This window comes from Balaenoptera musculus, chromosome 1 (assembly GCF_009873245.2).
Source record: "Balaenoptera musculus isolate JJ_BM4_2016_0621 chromosome 1, mBalMus1.pri.v3, whole genome shotgun sequence".
Taxonomy (NCBI): Eukaryota; Metazoa; Chordata; class Mammalia; order Artiodactyla; family Balaenopteridae; genus Balaenoptera; species Balaenoptera musculus.
In genome coordinates, this window is record NC_045785.1 from 50,537,116 (window position 1) to 50,553,830 (window position 16,715).

At 42.2% G+C, this 16,715-nt stretch overlaps 1 protein-coding gene across 12 annotated transcripts in view; it reads left to right on the top strand.

Annotated features, from left to right (window-relative positions):
- The window catches only part of FGGY (FGGY carbohydrate kinase domain containing), a 411,376-nt gene that overhangs the window by 218,277 nt on the left and 176,384 nt on the right, over nucleotides 1-16,715 (top strand). Inside the window, exon 1 of one of the 12 annotated variants that reach the window (XM_036830049.1) lies at nucleotides 7,484-7,574. The exons of 10 other annotated variants lie outside the window; for them this stretch is intronic. The gene's annotated coding sequence lies outside the window, so the exon portion shown is untranslated. Of the gene's footprint in view, nucleotides 1-7,483; nucleotides 7,575-16,563; nucleotides 16,583-16,715 lie in introns of those variants that run through there. One more of the 12 variants, XM_036830058.1, reaches the window with a different exon arrangement.

Sequence of the window (16,715 nt, forward strand, 5' to 3'; positions counted from 1 at the left end):
TTGGATCAACCCTATCTATTCACATAGCTTCCTCAGCACTGATTGTCATGTGAAAACTATGTCAAGTGTTCTACATGAAGCATTTGCCTTTTGGAGTGCAGCTCTGATTTGTAATACCAATGGGTGATAGTGCAAAGGAACAGTTAGAGCAGTAAAAAAAAAAAAAAAAAAATGCCAGCTCATTTTAAGCTTAGAACAAAAGTGTTCACTTCAATGGAATGAAGCAGATGTTTATTTTCCCAGTTCCTGGGAATTCGGAAATAACCCCCTTGCTGCCAGGGCTTTGCCGTCTACCTTTGCAACGTCACTTACCCAACCTGCAGAAGCATAGCTGGAAGGGAAAGTGCATTTCCCCACCTCTGACTTCTGTATCTCAGCGTCGTTGTTACTCATCCATCAGGCCTGAGGGTGGGCAGTGCTACTTTTCACTGTCTCCTACCCACTCTGATCTTGGCCACTGTCTCTGTGAGAGGAGATTTATCTCTGGTCCTGTCATCTCTCTTCAAATCCAAACGGAGAATGTACAAAGTCTGCCCATGCTCACTGTAGTCTGAGCTGCTGAGTGTTCTTCCAGAGCCCTTTAGGATTTCTGTGCCCATACTTCTGAATGTTCCATCTTCATTTTGTTGGTGGCAATGACAAATTTTCCCACATAACTTCCCTCTGTTCCCATTTTGGTTAGAAATGACTGTTTACTGAACACTGAGAATGGAAAATTCATAGAGGGGCAACGTGAGAAAATAGGTTATTTACACTATTTCCAATTACCCATAGTAAATCGAAATCATAACACAGATAATCCAAAAAAATGAGTATTTTAATTTGAACATAGTTAGGTTTTTGTTTCGCTTGTTGGTACATCTGATTTCTGTCCTTATTTACGTATTGTAGTGGTTTTCAAATTTGAGTATGCGTAGTCAACTAGGGAATTAGTTAAAATGCAGATTATTGGGTCCCTGCAACCACCACTATGACAGATTCACACCAGTAGGTTTGACGGGGGCCTGAACATCTGCCTTGTATCTGGTCCCCACATGATCCTAATGGACTTCACCACTAACACCTTAAAAGAGGGCTTTTGTGGGAGGGCTGGTCTAAACTCAAGTTGGTTACAGTCAAAAGTCATCTGTATGTAATCCAGAAAGAACAAAACTGAGTCCAGGCTAATTGAAAGACTGCATTTTAAAATTTTTATTTCAAAAGCAGAGCAATAAACAGCTCTTCCAATCTGGTACACTTACCATGATCTGGGCATCACCTAAGCGTTTACCTAGACAACACTTGATATGCACAACAACTATGGCTGCGTACATTCTTCCCACCCCCATGTAAGGGCCACAGTGAGACTTACCTTGGCTCAGGCATGTGGGTGGGATGGGAGGAGAACCTCGAAGGTCTGTCTGACTCTAGGTCTCCTGTTCTTACCATCAGATAGCTTCAGCCAAGCCTCTGTTAACTGAGTTAGCCATGGACAATTTTTTTTTAATGTTCAATAAACAGAAAACATGGAGCATCTTTGGATCAAATGCTTAGGTCTAGGGAAAGCTGTTTGTTTTAAAGAGATTGTGTTAGGCTGTTAAGCTGTATTGTTACAGTTTCCTGGGCTGAATTTAGCCTAGAGAGTTAAAAGTATGCCAGCCTTGTGACTCACCACTGTGAAAACGGAGGGGGGTGTGGACTCCGCCACCAGTATCAGTAACATGAGTGAAGACTCTATACACCTTTTATATTCAGGCCTCTCACCACTGAAAGTTGTAAAGAAAAGCCCACATAGCTCAATTCTGCGAAATGCATTAAATATTCTGGAATAATTTGGCTCTTATTCACACATTGTCTGCTTTACTGTGGTGTAACCTTATTGCCCAGCCTAATGCATGTGGGCTAATAATTCTTTCCCCAGGTGCCTATCTCTAAATGTAACACATAGACAATAACATTTAGACACTTAAGTAGATGATTATATTACTGTCTCCCCCACTTAGACTGTGAGCTTCTTGTGGGCATTGTATCTGGTCATATTCATCTCTGTAACTTCAGACCCCAGCACTTAACCCAGGAAGCATATGCATCAGTTAATGTTTTTGTCTATAAACAACATGCTGTGGCAAAGTCAATGACGTAAAGAAATAGAGATATAACATGAGGACTAAGTTCTATAGGAATTTGAGAAAGGGAGAAGTCTCTTTCAGTAGAGACCTTAAGGCAAGGGAAGAACAAAGATACTAATATTCCTTGAGTGACTTCAGCATGGCAGGAATGTGCTGGGTAGGCTCCTTGTATGATCATCACATCATCCCCAGCCGCTTGTTCAAGGTCACGCAACTAGTAATGAGAACCCCAGAACGTCAGCCGCCATGGTCCTTTGGGGAAGTGGGAGGGGTAACCTGTGAACCGTACCCAAAGTAATGGGTATCTTCTCCACTGGAAGCAATGAAATGTAGAAGAGTCTGGATGGAGAGAATAGCAATAGCATATGTGAAGGCACTGAAACGTGTTGAGAAATGGCAAGCGTTTCAATTTGGCCAAAGCCTGTGATATCTATGAGAGATTCCTGGAAGACGAAGCTGTCAGGGTCAAATAGGTGGGGAGAGAATGGCAGTACTTGAGCACCATGTTGAAAAGTCTGTGCTCCCCCGCTCTTCTACCCAGGCATTGTCAAGCCACTGAAGGTGGTTTTAAGCAAGAGACTTATTCCACGCAGGACTTATGTATTTCTATTCACAATAGTTTGGGAAGAGGAAGATGTGAAGGAGAAGGGGTAGCCTGAAATAGGGTTGTGGCAGAGGGCCTTGAAAGGAAGACAGGGAATTTGACATCTTCTTCTTCCTTCTCCCCCTCCCCTTCCCCCTCCTTCTTCTTCTTTCTAAATCCATTGATTAGGCAAGAGTTGTTTACAATTTTGGATGCTCTTTATATTTCTCCTATCTATTACTAAATTAAATGTATGAAAGTATCTTTTTAAATTTGAAATAAAATTTCTCTCATATTTGGCAGTAAATAGTAAATAACTTTTTAACCTTAAAGTAGCAGAGGAATTCATCCAGTTTCTAAGCGGGGCTTTCATTAAAACCTATTGTCTTTCATGGAGATATCCACTTGACTTGAGGGGCCATAATCAAAAGAGAAACCCAAAGAATTGGGCTTGATACTTCTACTGCTTTACATGCTGGACATTTGCTGATTTGAAATCTGCAGCTGAGACTCTGGTAAGGGTAAGTGAAACACCAATTTGGTAATCTCTCCAGGCTGGAAAGACAACAACTTGAGTTCAGGGATCATTAAGGATGAAGAGTACTGATAAACACCCTAGGCTTTTAGTTGGGACCATAAGAGTAAACTGAAAAAGACAAACTTTACAAAGGCTGAAGCCTGGCTTTGAATAAACTCAGCGCTTGATTAAATTCTGTTAATCTGTCCCTACTTCAGCTAGCTGCAAGAAGGAAAATTATATTTTTTCTGGAGGAAGATAACATAATCAGAGGTTCAACTTATAAATAAAATTTTTCATATACAATTTCTCTATAGAACAATCTAGTTATACAAAATATAAGAATTTTCATAAAACAAGAGAAAAACCAAACCCACAGAAGATCCAGATGTTGGAAGTATTATACATGGACATTAAAGTATCTTTGAGTAATTTGTTCAAGAAATTATAGGAGAAGATGGAGAATTCAGAGAACTGGGAGTTATAAAAAGAACCAAATAGAAATTGTAGAACTGAAAATGCAGTAATTGAAATTAAGAACTGAAAAGATGGTATACAGTTAACAGCAGACTCAATATAGCCAAAGGGAGAATTAGTGAACTGGACAATAGGTGGGAAAAATATCCATGCACACTAAAAAATATCTGTGGAAAAATATCCATGTATATCCATGCTGCAGCACAGTATACAAAGGATAGAAAATACACAAAATACACAAAAGAGTATGAGAGATGTGCATGGTAAAGGGGTCTAGCAGAGATATAATTGGAATCTTAGAATGAGAGGAGATATATAATAAAGCAGAAGCTATATTTGAAAAGATAATTTCCAAAAGTTTTCCAAAACTGGTAAAAAAACTCAAGTGAATTATTTTAACATTGGAAAAAAACTATTAATACAATTTCATATTTTAAAAAAAGAGGAAAATGATATGATAATTTTAATAGTTGTTTAAAAAAAAGGTCTTTCATAAAAAAATTTAAGACAGAGTCATGACTTTAAAAAAATCTCGGTGGGCTTCCCTGGTGGGCGCAGTGGTTAAGAATCCACCTGCCAGTGCACAGGACACAGGTTCAAGCCCTGGTCTGGGAAGATCCCACATGCCGTGGAGCAACTAAGCACATGCACCACAATTACTGAGCCTGCGCTCTAGAGCCCGCGAGCCAGAACTACTGAGCATGCGTACCACAACTACTGAAGCCCGTGCACCTAGAGCCTGTGCTCTGCAACAAGAGAAGCCACTGCAATGAGAAGCCCGCTCACCGCAACAAAGAGTAGCCCCCGCTTGCCGCAACTAGAGAAAGCCCGCGCTCAGCAGCGGAGACCCAGCACAGCCAAAAATAAATAAATAAATAAATAAATTTATTAAAAAGAAAAAAGAATCTTGGCAAACGAAGAATAGAAAGGAACTTTCTTATTCTGATTAAGGATATATAGAAAACAAAACAAAAAACCTGATTCAAACATTAGACTTAATGGTGAAATAACACTTTCCCATTCTCACCACTTCTATTCCACATTTTATTGTAGGTCCTAGCCAGTGCAGTAAGTCAAGAAAAATATAAAGATTAGAAGAAACAAATAAAACTAACATCATAGATGACACAATAACACACATATAGAAATTTAAACATTTTATAGATAAAATATTAAAATTTATAGATAATTCAGCAGGGGTGCTATTCAAAAAGTCAAGACAAAAATAAGTTTCATTTTTGTAAAGAAGAAACATTTAAAACAATAAAATTTTAAGTAGCGTAATTAACAATAATATAAGAAATCTAACTGCACGTGTGAGAGACATCTATGCAGAAAGCTGTAAAACATTATTGAGAGAAAATGAAGAAGACACAAATAAATGGAGGGATATATGATGTTCATTGATTGGAAGATGCAATATTACATAAATGTGACAGTTCTCCCTAGTTTGTAGTGTAGACTCAATGAGTCCAGTTCAAAATTCTAGCAGATTTCTGTGTGAGGGGCTAGAAATTGATGATCAGATTCTGAAACTTTTATGGAAAGAGCCAATCATAAGACAACCTTGGAGAACAGCAAAGTTGGGAGGACTTAATACTAACAGATATAAAAAAACTTGTTATAAAGTAATTAAGGCTGGTATTAGGGCAAGGGTATAAAAAAAACTTGTTATAAAGTAATTAAGGCTGGTATTAGGGCAAGGGTAGACAAACTAGAGGAAAAGAGATTAAGGAGTCTAGAAACAGATTCACAGTTAATTTATGACAAAGGTAGTACTGCAGAGCTGTGAGGTATGTTAAGTGGATATCAATATGGGAAAGACTGAATGTTGCCCCTTGCCTTATACCATACAGTAGAGTTTATATACAATTTATAGATAATGGAATATTATTCAGGCATTAAAAAGAAGGACATCTTGCCATTTGTGACACATGGATGGACCTCAAGAACATTGTGTTAAGTGAAATAAGTGAGACAGCAAAAGGCAAATACTGGATGACTGTATGAGCTCTCTTACATGTGGAATCTAAAAACAAGCAAACAAGCAAACAAACAAATCCCAAGCTCATAAATACAGGGGACAGGTTGGTGGTTGCTGGAGAAATGGGGGAGGGGGTCAGAAGGTACAAATGAAAACTAAGAAATTAGGGGTGGATACCAAACCTTCCCAGCTAAGTTCTGATAATTGACAGTGGTTCAGTACTTCAGTGAACTGTGAAAATGACTTTGAACCCTTTAATCGTTTGTATTTTTTACATGTTCCTCCCTCTGCCAGGGTAAGAGTAAAAGCAAAAATTTACTCGTTTCCTGTTGTGTTTTTTTTCCCACTAGAGGTTTTCTTTTCTTCCCACTATTATAGTTTAAGTTTTATCCTGACAAATTCCAGGACACTAGTCAAATTCTTTTTCTTTTTTAATGAAATTTGGTTGCATTACTTGATTGATAATAGCCCAAATGGACTCAGGCCACACAGCGCCATAGAAAGAGGATGGTATGAAGACGGAAAGAACACCTGTGGACCTGCCAGAATTTAGTCTGTAGGTTGGCACGTAGATGGCAGGATGTGGGGAGGATGTGGATGATGATGAGGACCAGCAAGCTTTGGGGCACTGCGCCCAGTGACAGCATAACAGGTGTGCCGGGGCGACGCAAGGTTGGAAGGCCCGGCAGGCGGAAGCTGCTTCATGTTGTCTGTTCGGTTGCTGCCTCTGGTCTGCGCTGCAGGTGGCCTTGGGAGTCGTCTCTCCAAAGAGCCCACAAGGAGATGCGCTGACATGGACACACTCCAGAGGTCTGCCCAGAGGTGCTTCGAGAAGATGGACTGAGTGTTATTTTTTAAATCACTCAAGAATTCTTCCCTTTAGAATACAGAACTTAGAAAGAGAGCAAAGGAAGAGTGAGAAATAATATGAATATACAGCATATATCCAACAGAAATGTTGGATACCAAAAAACCGCCCAAGAATACCCACAACTCCATTTCTACAGTCTCATGGTTGGAAAACATGATCTCCAGAGCCAGACTGCCCGAATTCCTGTTCCACACCATCACCTGCTCTCTGTGATCAAGGGTCATTGACTTACCTGCTGGCTCTCAGGTTCTCATCTCCAAGATGGGCCTCATAACAGTAATTGTGAGGATCCAATACCACGGTAATTTCCATAAAGCACTTAGAAGAGCTCCCTACATAGGTATGAACTGTTACGATGATAGTGATGTAGAGAAGACCTAAGGCTTTTGAGGTAGGCTGCAGCGGGACCCAGGGTGAGTGGCCACAGCCAAGGTGGAAGAGATCTCTGACCATCACCTCAAAGGTGAAAAAGGTCCTCAGTGGAGAAGCCTGTTTGGACCCACACGGGGTGAGTCCATTCCTTCTGCTAGAGACTTGCTGTGCCCCTGTGGCAGCCGCAGTTAGGCTGCTGGGTACCAGTGTCCTTGGCTCCCAGGAGACTGTAAGCCCTTTGAGGACAGTGATTATGCTTTTTCAAGTATTATTTCCCCTGCAGTGCTGAGCGCGGTGTCTCATGGAGAGTTGTGCTCAGTAAAGGTTTATCGAATTGGATCCTACTGAACGGAGGAGGGAGAGAATATTATTCGGGGCCTAACATGTGCCAGCACTTTTCTTTCAAAACAAGATTGTATTTTTACATTTTACTTTGAAATCATCACTTCCCTTTTACAGAGGAGGTACTAGAGGCTCAAGGAACTCCACTCATTTGCCTGAGGTCATGTGGCTGGAAATGACTCTCTGAAATCCAGTGCCCTTTTCAGGCCATTGCCCTGTGCCCCAGGGCCTGGGAGACAGGCACAGAGAAAAGAGAGCAGAGCCTGGCTGGAGAGCAGAGCCCAGGGCTGCTGTCCTGAGAACGTGGGTGTCAGAAGCAGGTGCGTAGGTGGAAAGGGAGGGCTGAATCTTGATCTCTGTTGAAGCAGCGATGTCGTTTCAACTACAGTTTTTGAAAAATGCCAGCGTATTCCTGTGGGATTTGCTGTAATTCATTTTTGCTCTCGTCTTCCACACTATTTATTTACCTAAGCCTTTGTTCTCTTTGAAACTATTTGAGCCACATGTCATTCATTGTGTTAAAACCCTGGGCCCTTTATCCTGCTCAGGTTTTTTTTTTTCCTCTCTCCAGCTGCTCTGCATAGCACTTAATTCTCTGACTCTCTGGCCTGACTCTTATCCGGCAGTAGGTCGCCTTACACTCCCACCCCCATTCTCCCGGGAATGGGGGCCAGGAAAGGAGGATCCAGCTTCAGACTCTATTTTTCTTTTCTGTCTCCTTGTTGTCTAAAGCATGAGGCAAGGTTAGATCAATCAGTCTAGGTGTGGTGAAGCCCCGTGACCCTCCCCAGGGGAAATCCTAGCCCCATAGAAACTTGGCTGGTTTTGGCTCTGGGAGTGAATTCCAGGCTTTGAAGAATCTGTCAATGTTCAACTAACCCCACAAAACCTCTGGAAGTTTTTGATGGAACCGAAACTCCCACCAAGGGAGGAGGCCCTGAGCGTGGCATCAGAGGCTGGGGAGAGAGAGAGAGCCAGGGAGCCAACTAAGATCTTTTCCTCTGAAATTCAGGCCTCTTCCCCAGGTTCAGGTGTCCTAAAGAGTCTGTCTGAGCAAGTCCCATCTCCCCTTAGCATTTTCCTGAAGCCTCTCACTGGCCTGCTCTGTGTCTTTAAGGGGATTGTCAGGGTGCCTAGTGCCTTTCTCACCTGCAAGGAGCCTTCAGATAATTTTATGAATGAGACCATTTGTCTAGGGGCAAGAAAAGATTGCTGAAGGAAACCTAGTCCTGCTGTCTGCTGGGAGAAGTTGGATACTGATATTTATTTGGCAGTTCTTCTGTCTTGCCTTATGTGTAGGGTGCCCACGTATTACAACTTGCTCAGGACTTGGTTTGGTACTTCCTGGGACACTGGGAGTACAGTACTAAAAGCAGGAGTAATGACCCTGTAAAGTAGATACCATTACTCTCACCTCACACCTGAGAAAACTGAGGCGCAAAGAGGTGAGTTAGCTTATGGCAGGCTGCACAGCACACTTGGGGTGGACCTGGGAATCCAGGACTATAAATTGTCTGACTTCAGACCCTGAGCTTTGTCCAACCACGTTCTTCAGAATACAAGGTTGCATCTCCATCAGACTGTGCAGCCCAGCAGCTTGCATCATCTGTTTCTCTCTCCTGTGTCTTTGTTTAACTGTCTCTTTTGTCTCCAGGGCTACCTGAAATGCCTTTCCTTTGCTGTCCCCTTCCCCTGCTGACTGAGGAAGCTCCTGGCTCACCTCCTCCAGGAAGCCCTTCCTGACCGTCCAAACTAGGTCGGGGTCCTGGCTCCACGCTTTCATTAGTCGTGTTCAGGTCTGAGTCACTGGTTGTCCCATACTGTCTTATAAGTGTCTGCCTGTATGCCTTTCCAGCCCTCCTAGATTGGGGTCTTGTAGAATAAAAGGAAACAACTTTCATCTTTAGAGTTCTAGCTCCTCACACAGTGCCTGGCTTATAATTGGGGGTCAATAAATAGCTGGTGAATTAATTAATTTATAAAACATCAGAAGACAACTGTGTGATTTAGAGTCACAGTTTGAGATCTATTTAAGGATTTATTCCTTAAGATACATTTGTGGTACTTGGACCAGTTCTCTTATTTTAATTTTTTTTTTTTTTATAGTGCTGCAATGAACATTGGGGTGCACGTGTCTTTTTTTGATTTTTAATTTTAGAAAGTAAGTAATTTTTTGTGAGTTAACTTGGCAGTTTAGATTGGATTTCAACTTGACCCTTTACCATGTCTAATGCCTGCGAGTGAAAAATTGTCTTTTATGAGGTCACAGGTGAGAATGTCCAAGTAATCTAGAGGCTGTGTTGAGGTTAGGAAGAAAGGAATTTCTGAAATCAAGTTTTTGCTTTGTCTTTACTATGGATTTTGCTAGTGTTCTCTGAGTCTCAGATTTCCAAGTTATTACCTATTAGCCTACCTTTGAGATTCAATCTTCCTGGGTAGAAGGGAGGAACAGAGTAGTGAGACCCAGTTATCTGAGGTTTTATGCTTTGTTCTCTGACCCTCCCAAAGCTCTTGTATTGACGTCTGATGGGTGCAGGTCATGGATGAGTGTAGCACTTAGACAGAAATGACATTTGCCATCACCAAGTTGAATTGCAGGACGAATGGTGCTACATGTTATCGTGGCTTTAGGGATATAAACAGCTTTTGGTTTATTATCAACAATGTTGAAAATGTTAGCCTGGATCATTCCTACTACCTGGTACCCCATTTTCTTTATTCCCCTGAGCCCCCCATTATACTGTCATCAGTTGTATACTCAAGGACAGAAAACAAATGTTCCAGTCAATCTAAGTAAGCCCAGATCCCTCTGGCAAAGCACGCACCATGCTAAGAGGGAAATGCCTGAACTGTCAGGCCAAGCCCTGCTCTTAACACCAAAGACAGAGTGGTCAAGTGATGACAACAATGGCACAACTATGTGGAGTAAACTATGATCCAGGTACCGTTCTCCTCACCTCATCTTCACAGTAGCCCTATGAGCTACATTCTGTCATCATTCCGATTTTATAGACGAAGGAACTGAGGCCCAAGAAGATTAAGTGGCTTAAGACTTGCAGCTTGTAGACTTGAAGTCAGGCAGTCTAATTCTAGAGCCCTCATTGTTCACCATTATGCCCTAAATAGTGCAAATATCTAGTAAAGTCTGTTCGCATCTCATTTAAACAAAGACCTTCCCTATTATGTTTCCAGCTCTGTGGTGGGGTGGAGTGTAGGGGACAGGGATGGTGGCAGTGTCAAGGTGTGTAAAATTTCTTTGTAGACTTTTTACATGGGATTTTTTAAAAAGGTGAACCTACTTTAGGATTTAGATTGGATGCATTCTAAATGGCATTTCTTTCAAAGCCAAGGTGATGCTTCATTAAATGCTGGGATCACAGAAATCTTTTCAGCTCTTTCACTCCCTTTCATGTGTTAGGATTGCGATGAACCCTTTGGGCTTGCTTTAGTGGATTATAACAATAAATCCTGAAAGAGATCTGAGTTCAGCTCTGCTGTTTGTGAGTACTTAGAATTCTTATAAGTGGTTGCAAAGAAAGGAACTAGTTTCTGTAGCTCCATGAGATTTAAAGTTGGGTGGATCTGCGTGTGACACCGTCCTCCCCACTGTAACTCTGGGAGAGCTTGGACAAGTTCCTTGAACAACTTTTGGTCTCATTTTCTGAATTAGTAAAACAGTGTGATAATAACTACCTCTCAAGCTTGTTATAAGAATTTAATACAACAATATTTGTAAAGTGTGAGGCACAAAGCAATCTTTCAATAATCAGAAGGACCATAGGGACCATAGGACCGTTACTCTTTTTTTTTTTTTTTTTTTTTAGAAGTGGTCCCTGATCAGATTCAGGGTCAGTTGCTTCCCAGAATGTTTTGGTGATATTCTTTTTAAAGCTTAATTTTTATTTATTTATGGCTGTGTTGCGTCTTCGTTTCTGTGTGAGGGCTTCCTCTAGTTGTGGCAAGTGGGGGCCACTCCTCATCGTGGTGCGCAGGCCTCTCACCATCGCGGCCTCTCTTGTTGCGGAGCACAGGCTCCAGACGCGCAGGCTCAGCAATCGTGGCCCACGGGCCTAGCTGCTCCGTGGCATGTGGGATCCCCCCAGACCAGGGCCCGAACCCGTGTCCCCTGCATTGGCAGGCAGACTCTCAACCACTGCGCCACCAGGGAAGCCCAGGACCTTTACTCTTTACCAGTGATTCTGACAATTCTAAACAAGGTGTGTTGTGAGGCTCCAGTAAAAGTTTTACCGTCACCCATAAGTTGTCCCTCAAAACTCTTCAGTATCTTTCACTGTTAGGTATATTTAAGGCATGGAGTATTTGCCCATGATTAAATCTCCTACCTTATCTAGAAAATGTCTTGTGTTTTACCAGTACATGCCTTGTGCCACACACATTCATTCCTTTGTTAAACAACAACAACAAAAATTGGTGAGTCTGCCCTGGCCTCCATCGGCTCACAGTATAGTAGAAGGAGACAGCTGTGCAAACAAATACGTTACAGATTCAATGATAGAGTCTGTACCGTGTCAGAGGGTGGGGCATAAGGAAAGAGGCCTGGCCAGTTTTCTCTGGCTGGGGTGCCCAGGGGGTTGGGGGAAGACACGGTCAGGAAAGGCTTCTGATGAAAGAGCTGGGTCTTCACCATGGAGTCTCTGTTCCCCAGGGAGATTGTTTGGGGATGGAGTGTACTGTGGAAAGAACATTCTAAGAAGAAGGAAGAACATGAGGAAATGTTCAGTGGCCTGGCCGAGCAAGGCCCATTCAGGAATAAGTAGGAAGTCTCTACACTTATGCCAAGCACTCCTGTAGGTCCCGGATTTCATAGTCCCATTTATTGAGTACTGGTAGGTCCCACATACATCTCACTTAATCCCTACAGCAATTTTATAAAGTAAGAGTTGTTATCCAGAATCTTCAGATATGGAAGTTGAGGTTCTAGAGATCAAGGCATTTGCCCAAGAACATGTCAGTGGGATTCAAGCCTAAGTCTGAAGACAATAATAATAGCAACAGTAATAAAAACAGCAAGGATTCCTGTAGTGCTAGGCACACTCTAACCAGCACTGTCCTATGCAGCACCCACTAGCCACATGTGGCTACTGAAATTAAAGTGGAAAATTCAGTTCCTCTATTGCACTAGCCACATTTCAAGGGCTCAGTTGCCACCTGTGTCTGGTGACTGCTCTATTGGAGCACGCAGATAGAGAACATTTCCATCATCTCAGAATGTTCTCTGGACAGCATTGGTCTAAGCACTTTACATATGTTAACACATTTAATCCTTATAACAGTCCTATGAGGAGGGTACTATTCAAATTGTACAGATGTGAAAACTGAGGCATAAAGGAGATAAGAAACTTAACCAAGGGCCCATGATGAATGAGTCCAGGTTTTTAAGCACAGCAGTCTAATGCCAAACCCATATATTATTTTCTATATAAAATGAATGAATATTAGTCAAAAGAATAAATTCAGTATCTTCTTGTGTAGAGGCTGGTGTTTGGTCCTCTTCAGAGAAAATGCCTTTGATATGATTCTTACCATTCCGGGAGCTTACAGTTATTGAAGCAGGCTTTGCATACATGAGGCTCCAGAGAGCCTTCTCCCCAGGGACCCTATAAAGCTCTTGGCCAGCTTAGTCAAACAACTCATTTGATGGAATTTATCAGTCAGTTCATTCCTCCAAATGGCCGATTCAAGAGTCTCAAGTTGATAACAGTCTTAGGTAATGTTCGAAATCCTTCGTGTCCTTTTTTCCTTCAGAGAGGGTATCTGGGGCTGTTATTTTAAGAGCACCTTTTTCAAGATACCAATCCATCCAAAGCAGACCTTTTTTATTTTTCAAACATAGGGAAAAAACTTCAGACTAGGAGACTAAAAATCCTAGTTTGAGCCCTGCTTCTGCCTCCAAGTAGCTAAATAAACTTGAGTAAGTTACTTTACCTCTCTGAAATTCAGTTTCTTCAACTGTGATCTCAAAATAAAATAACACATAGGATTTTTTAAAAGCTACATGAAGGGTACAGTGTTTAAGGATGCTTTGCAAGCATAAAGTACTTTATATAGCTATAAAGTATGAGATAATTATAGCACAAATGCTAGAGCTTGGGATGTTTTTCTTCTATATAACCTTTTAAAGTTTTCAAAGCAGTTGTGGCTTGATAAATTACAGGATAACCCACTCTTAATCATAACATTTGCAAAATCTCTTTTTTCTTTGACATAAATAGATATTCAATAAATGTTTGGATGGAAGGATGGATGGTTGGTAGATGGGGCAGAGGGAGGGAGATAGCACATAAAGGAAAAGAAGTTTTAATTTTTTCTTCTAATTTTTCCTTTTTAATTTTGTGCTTTTAAAACATATTCCTTGATATGAACTGTGTTCTTGTATATGTGGAAGGGGAGGAGTCATTAAATAAAAGGCCCTGAATTGATTCATTGACTCAGTATGCTTGTTTTTCTGCTATTTGTTTTCCATTCAACAGAAAATTTACTAAGCAACTACCATTAGCTGATCATTGTGCAAGTTTCAGGGAAGACCCAGTTGAACATCTCACAATTTTATTTTTTTTGGTGCCTATTTCTTCAGCTGCTAATTTTGCCCTTTAAACTTTCTGAGGAATGCTGAATTCACTGACACATGAACAGTCATGTGAAGGGCCCCAGCAGTGCTGAGGGCTGTGCTTATCAAAACCCCGTCATAGGAATTGTTTCCTGATGTACACGTGAGGCCCATGATCCCTCTATGGATTGTGAAATGTGTTTATGCAGAAAGGAGAAAGCTCCTCCTCCCCTTTGTTGCTTTCCCCACTTTGGGCCTCTTTTCCCCGGGTCGGCCCCTCCGCACTCTATGTGGCCCAAGGAAAAACGAGATATGTCAGGGCTGGGATTCATGTGGTCTCACAGAGCCCTGCACAGCTCTTGGATCAGATCAGTTAGGCAGAGTGTAGAGAACCTCTCTGGAGGGGAAATTGGGCAAGACCTGCCTCTCACCAGTGTTGTACCAGCCTGGCCTGAGGTTTTCTAAGTCTCCTCAGGACTTGAGAATATAGGATCTTGGGAGGGATTTTTTTTTTCCTGCCCTCCTGTTTCCAGGCAAGGAGACAGTGGACTTGGTATTTAAAAAGAATCACTGTGTATATTATGTACTGAAAATGGCTGGAAAAGAACCTCTATCTGTGATCCATTTCTCTCCTTGTGGGTGTGAGGGAGCAGTTTAGACTTTCAGGTGGTTTGTGGCAGAATCAGGGCTCAAACCCAGATCTTCAAACTCTAAACCCATGGCTCTTGCTAAATTTCCCTGCTGAACTGACACTTCCAACTATATTTCCTTTATATAAGACAAGTATCACTTCATAAAGTGAGGGATTCTAGAAAGAACATGGGTTTTAGGGTCAGACAGAACAAGGTCAAGGTGCCATATCCTGGCACTGGTCTTACATCTCTGTGACCTTGGGCAAGTTACTTTGCTTCTTCTGTGTATGTCAAAGGGAAGAAAGAATATTTATATTTTGTAGATGTTGCAAAGATTAAATGAGACGATATTTAAAGATTTTAATGCAGTATCCAGCCTATCCTAGCTATCTAACATTTTTTCTAAAAATGTGGGAAGAATACAACTGTCTCTTGAGAAACAGTTCAGATGATATTGATAATATTGATGGCGGTAGTGATGGCGGTAGTAGTGACATAGCAACCATTAATTAATCATTTAATTTTAAACATTCCCTCTGTATCAGAGTTACCATGTGATATTGTTATCTTCTTCATTTTATAGCAGGTCTTTCTGTCTTCAAATTCCATGCTTTTTTCATTGTAGCACAATTGTTCCCAGATTTTAAGCCTAGTAATATCAACAATGAATCTGCTAACGAGAGAAGAAACAGAGAAATATTTTCCACAAATTTCTTTTTTCCCATGTTTAACCCCCTTTCAGGATTGAAGTACCCTGTAAGATAAACTTTGTCCATGGTTTACATATGTGGGACCAGTAAAGGCGGTCACCATCAGGAATTCCTTGAACTTACTTATAACACCGTGGACCCGCAATGGCCAACCCCTTTTCTGTCAGGGATCTTAGGATCAATATATTTAAGGCCACAATATTTTGAGATATGCAGATGAGTAAACATCATCCACCTGGTTATTGGGTTTTTATCTTAGAGAAAAACCTAAGACCTAGCAGTTCGGAATCAGACTACGTGGATGTGATTCCCAGCCCTGCTTCTGGTGAGCTGTGTGACCTTGGTTCAGTCACTTCTCATTTCTAAGCTTCAGTTTCCTCCTCTGTAAAATGAGGATAATAATAACACCAATCACATTCAGTGGTTGTAAGAATTAAATGAGACAGATGCAGAGAGAGAGCATGCAAATAGAGCTCAATTAAAATTATATCTAGGGTTTCTTCCTGTTCGAAAGCCTTTGTGCCCTGGATGGGGAAATTTATCACCCAGGATTTCCCAGAAAAATGTCAAGCACTCTTAAGTACATAGAAAAGAGGGAATTTAATACACAAAAATGGTGACCCAGTTATGGAGGAGCCGTGAAGGGCTATATTCCCTGTGAAGCAAGCCAGGGGTCAACAGAATGGACGCTGTTGCCACCCCCTAGCTGGAGGAACATAGGGGGAGGTTGTGTAACCAGAGGCGAGGGGCGGTGAACACAGGCCAAGTGGGAGCATCGGTGGCCCTGTCAGCAGAGCCGAAATCATGGAGGAGACGCAGCCACCTGACACGGGGGAAGCGGGGGAGACGCACTCTGGCTCTCCAGTGCCTTCAGCCCTCACACCTCCTGGCAGGGCTGGCCTGGTGTCTGGGAACCACGGGCTGCAGGGGCAGCCCCACGATGCCGAGCAGAGCAGGGGACTTGGTGAAAACTTCAGGTTGCTTCCATGTCTTGGCTCTTGTAAGTAGTGCTACAGTGAACACTGGGGTCCATGTATCCTTTCAGATTATGGTTTTCTCCAGATACATGCCCAGGAGTGGGATTGCTGGGTCATATGGTAGTTCTATGTTTAGTTTTTTAAAGAGCCTCCATACTGTTCTCCATAGTGGTTGTAGGCCCTGCAGTTTTTCTTGTCCCATCCTGATCCCTGCATTGAAATGCTCCATCTAGGCTTCTGCCTCCCTCCCACAGGACCATGAGCATCCCGAGGACAGGGACTGTCGTCTTATCCTCACATTCTCAGGCACTGGTACTTTCACTTTCTACTCTCTGCTGGCCACTGTGGTCGGTGCTGGGGGACTAAGCACGTGGGCGAGACAGTGCCAGCTTCCTGCAGCTTTTATGATTAAAGGAGAGGCAGACGGGCTGTGGTAGTTCTGTAAGTTACCAGTGTCTTGTCTGCTAGCGAAGCCCAGGGGGGACTGGGAGCTGCATCTTTCCTGGAGGAACAGGGAAGCCTCCCGAGGAAGTAACATTTGAGTTAGGAAGGAATTGGAGTTCACCTGGCAAAG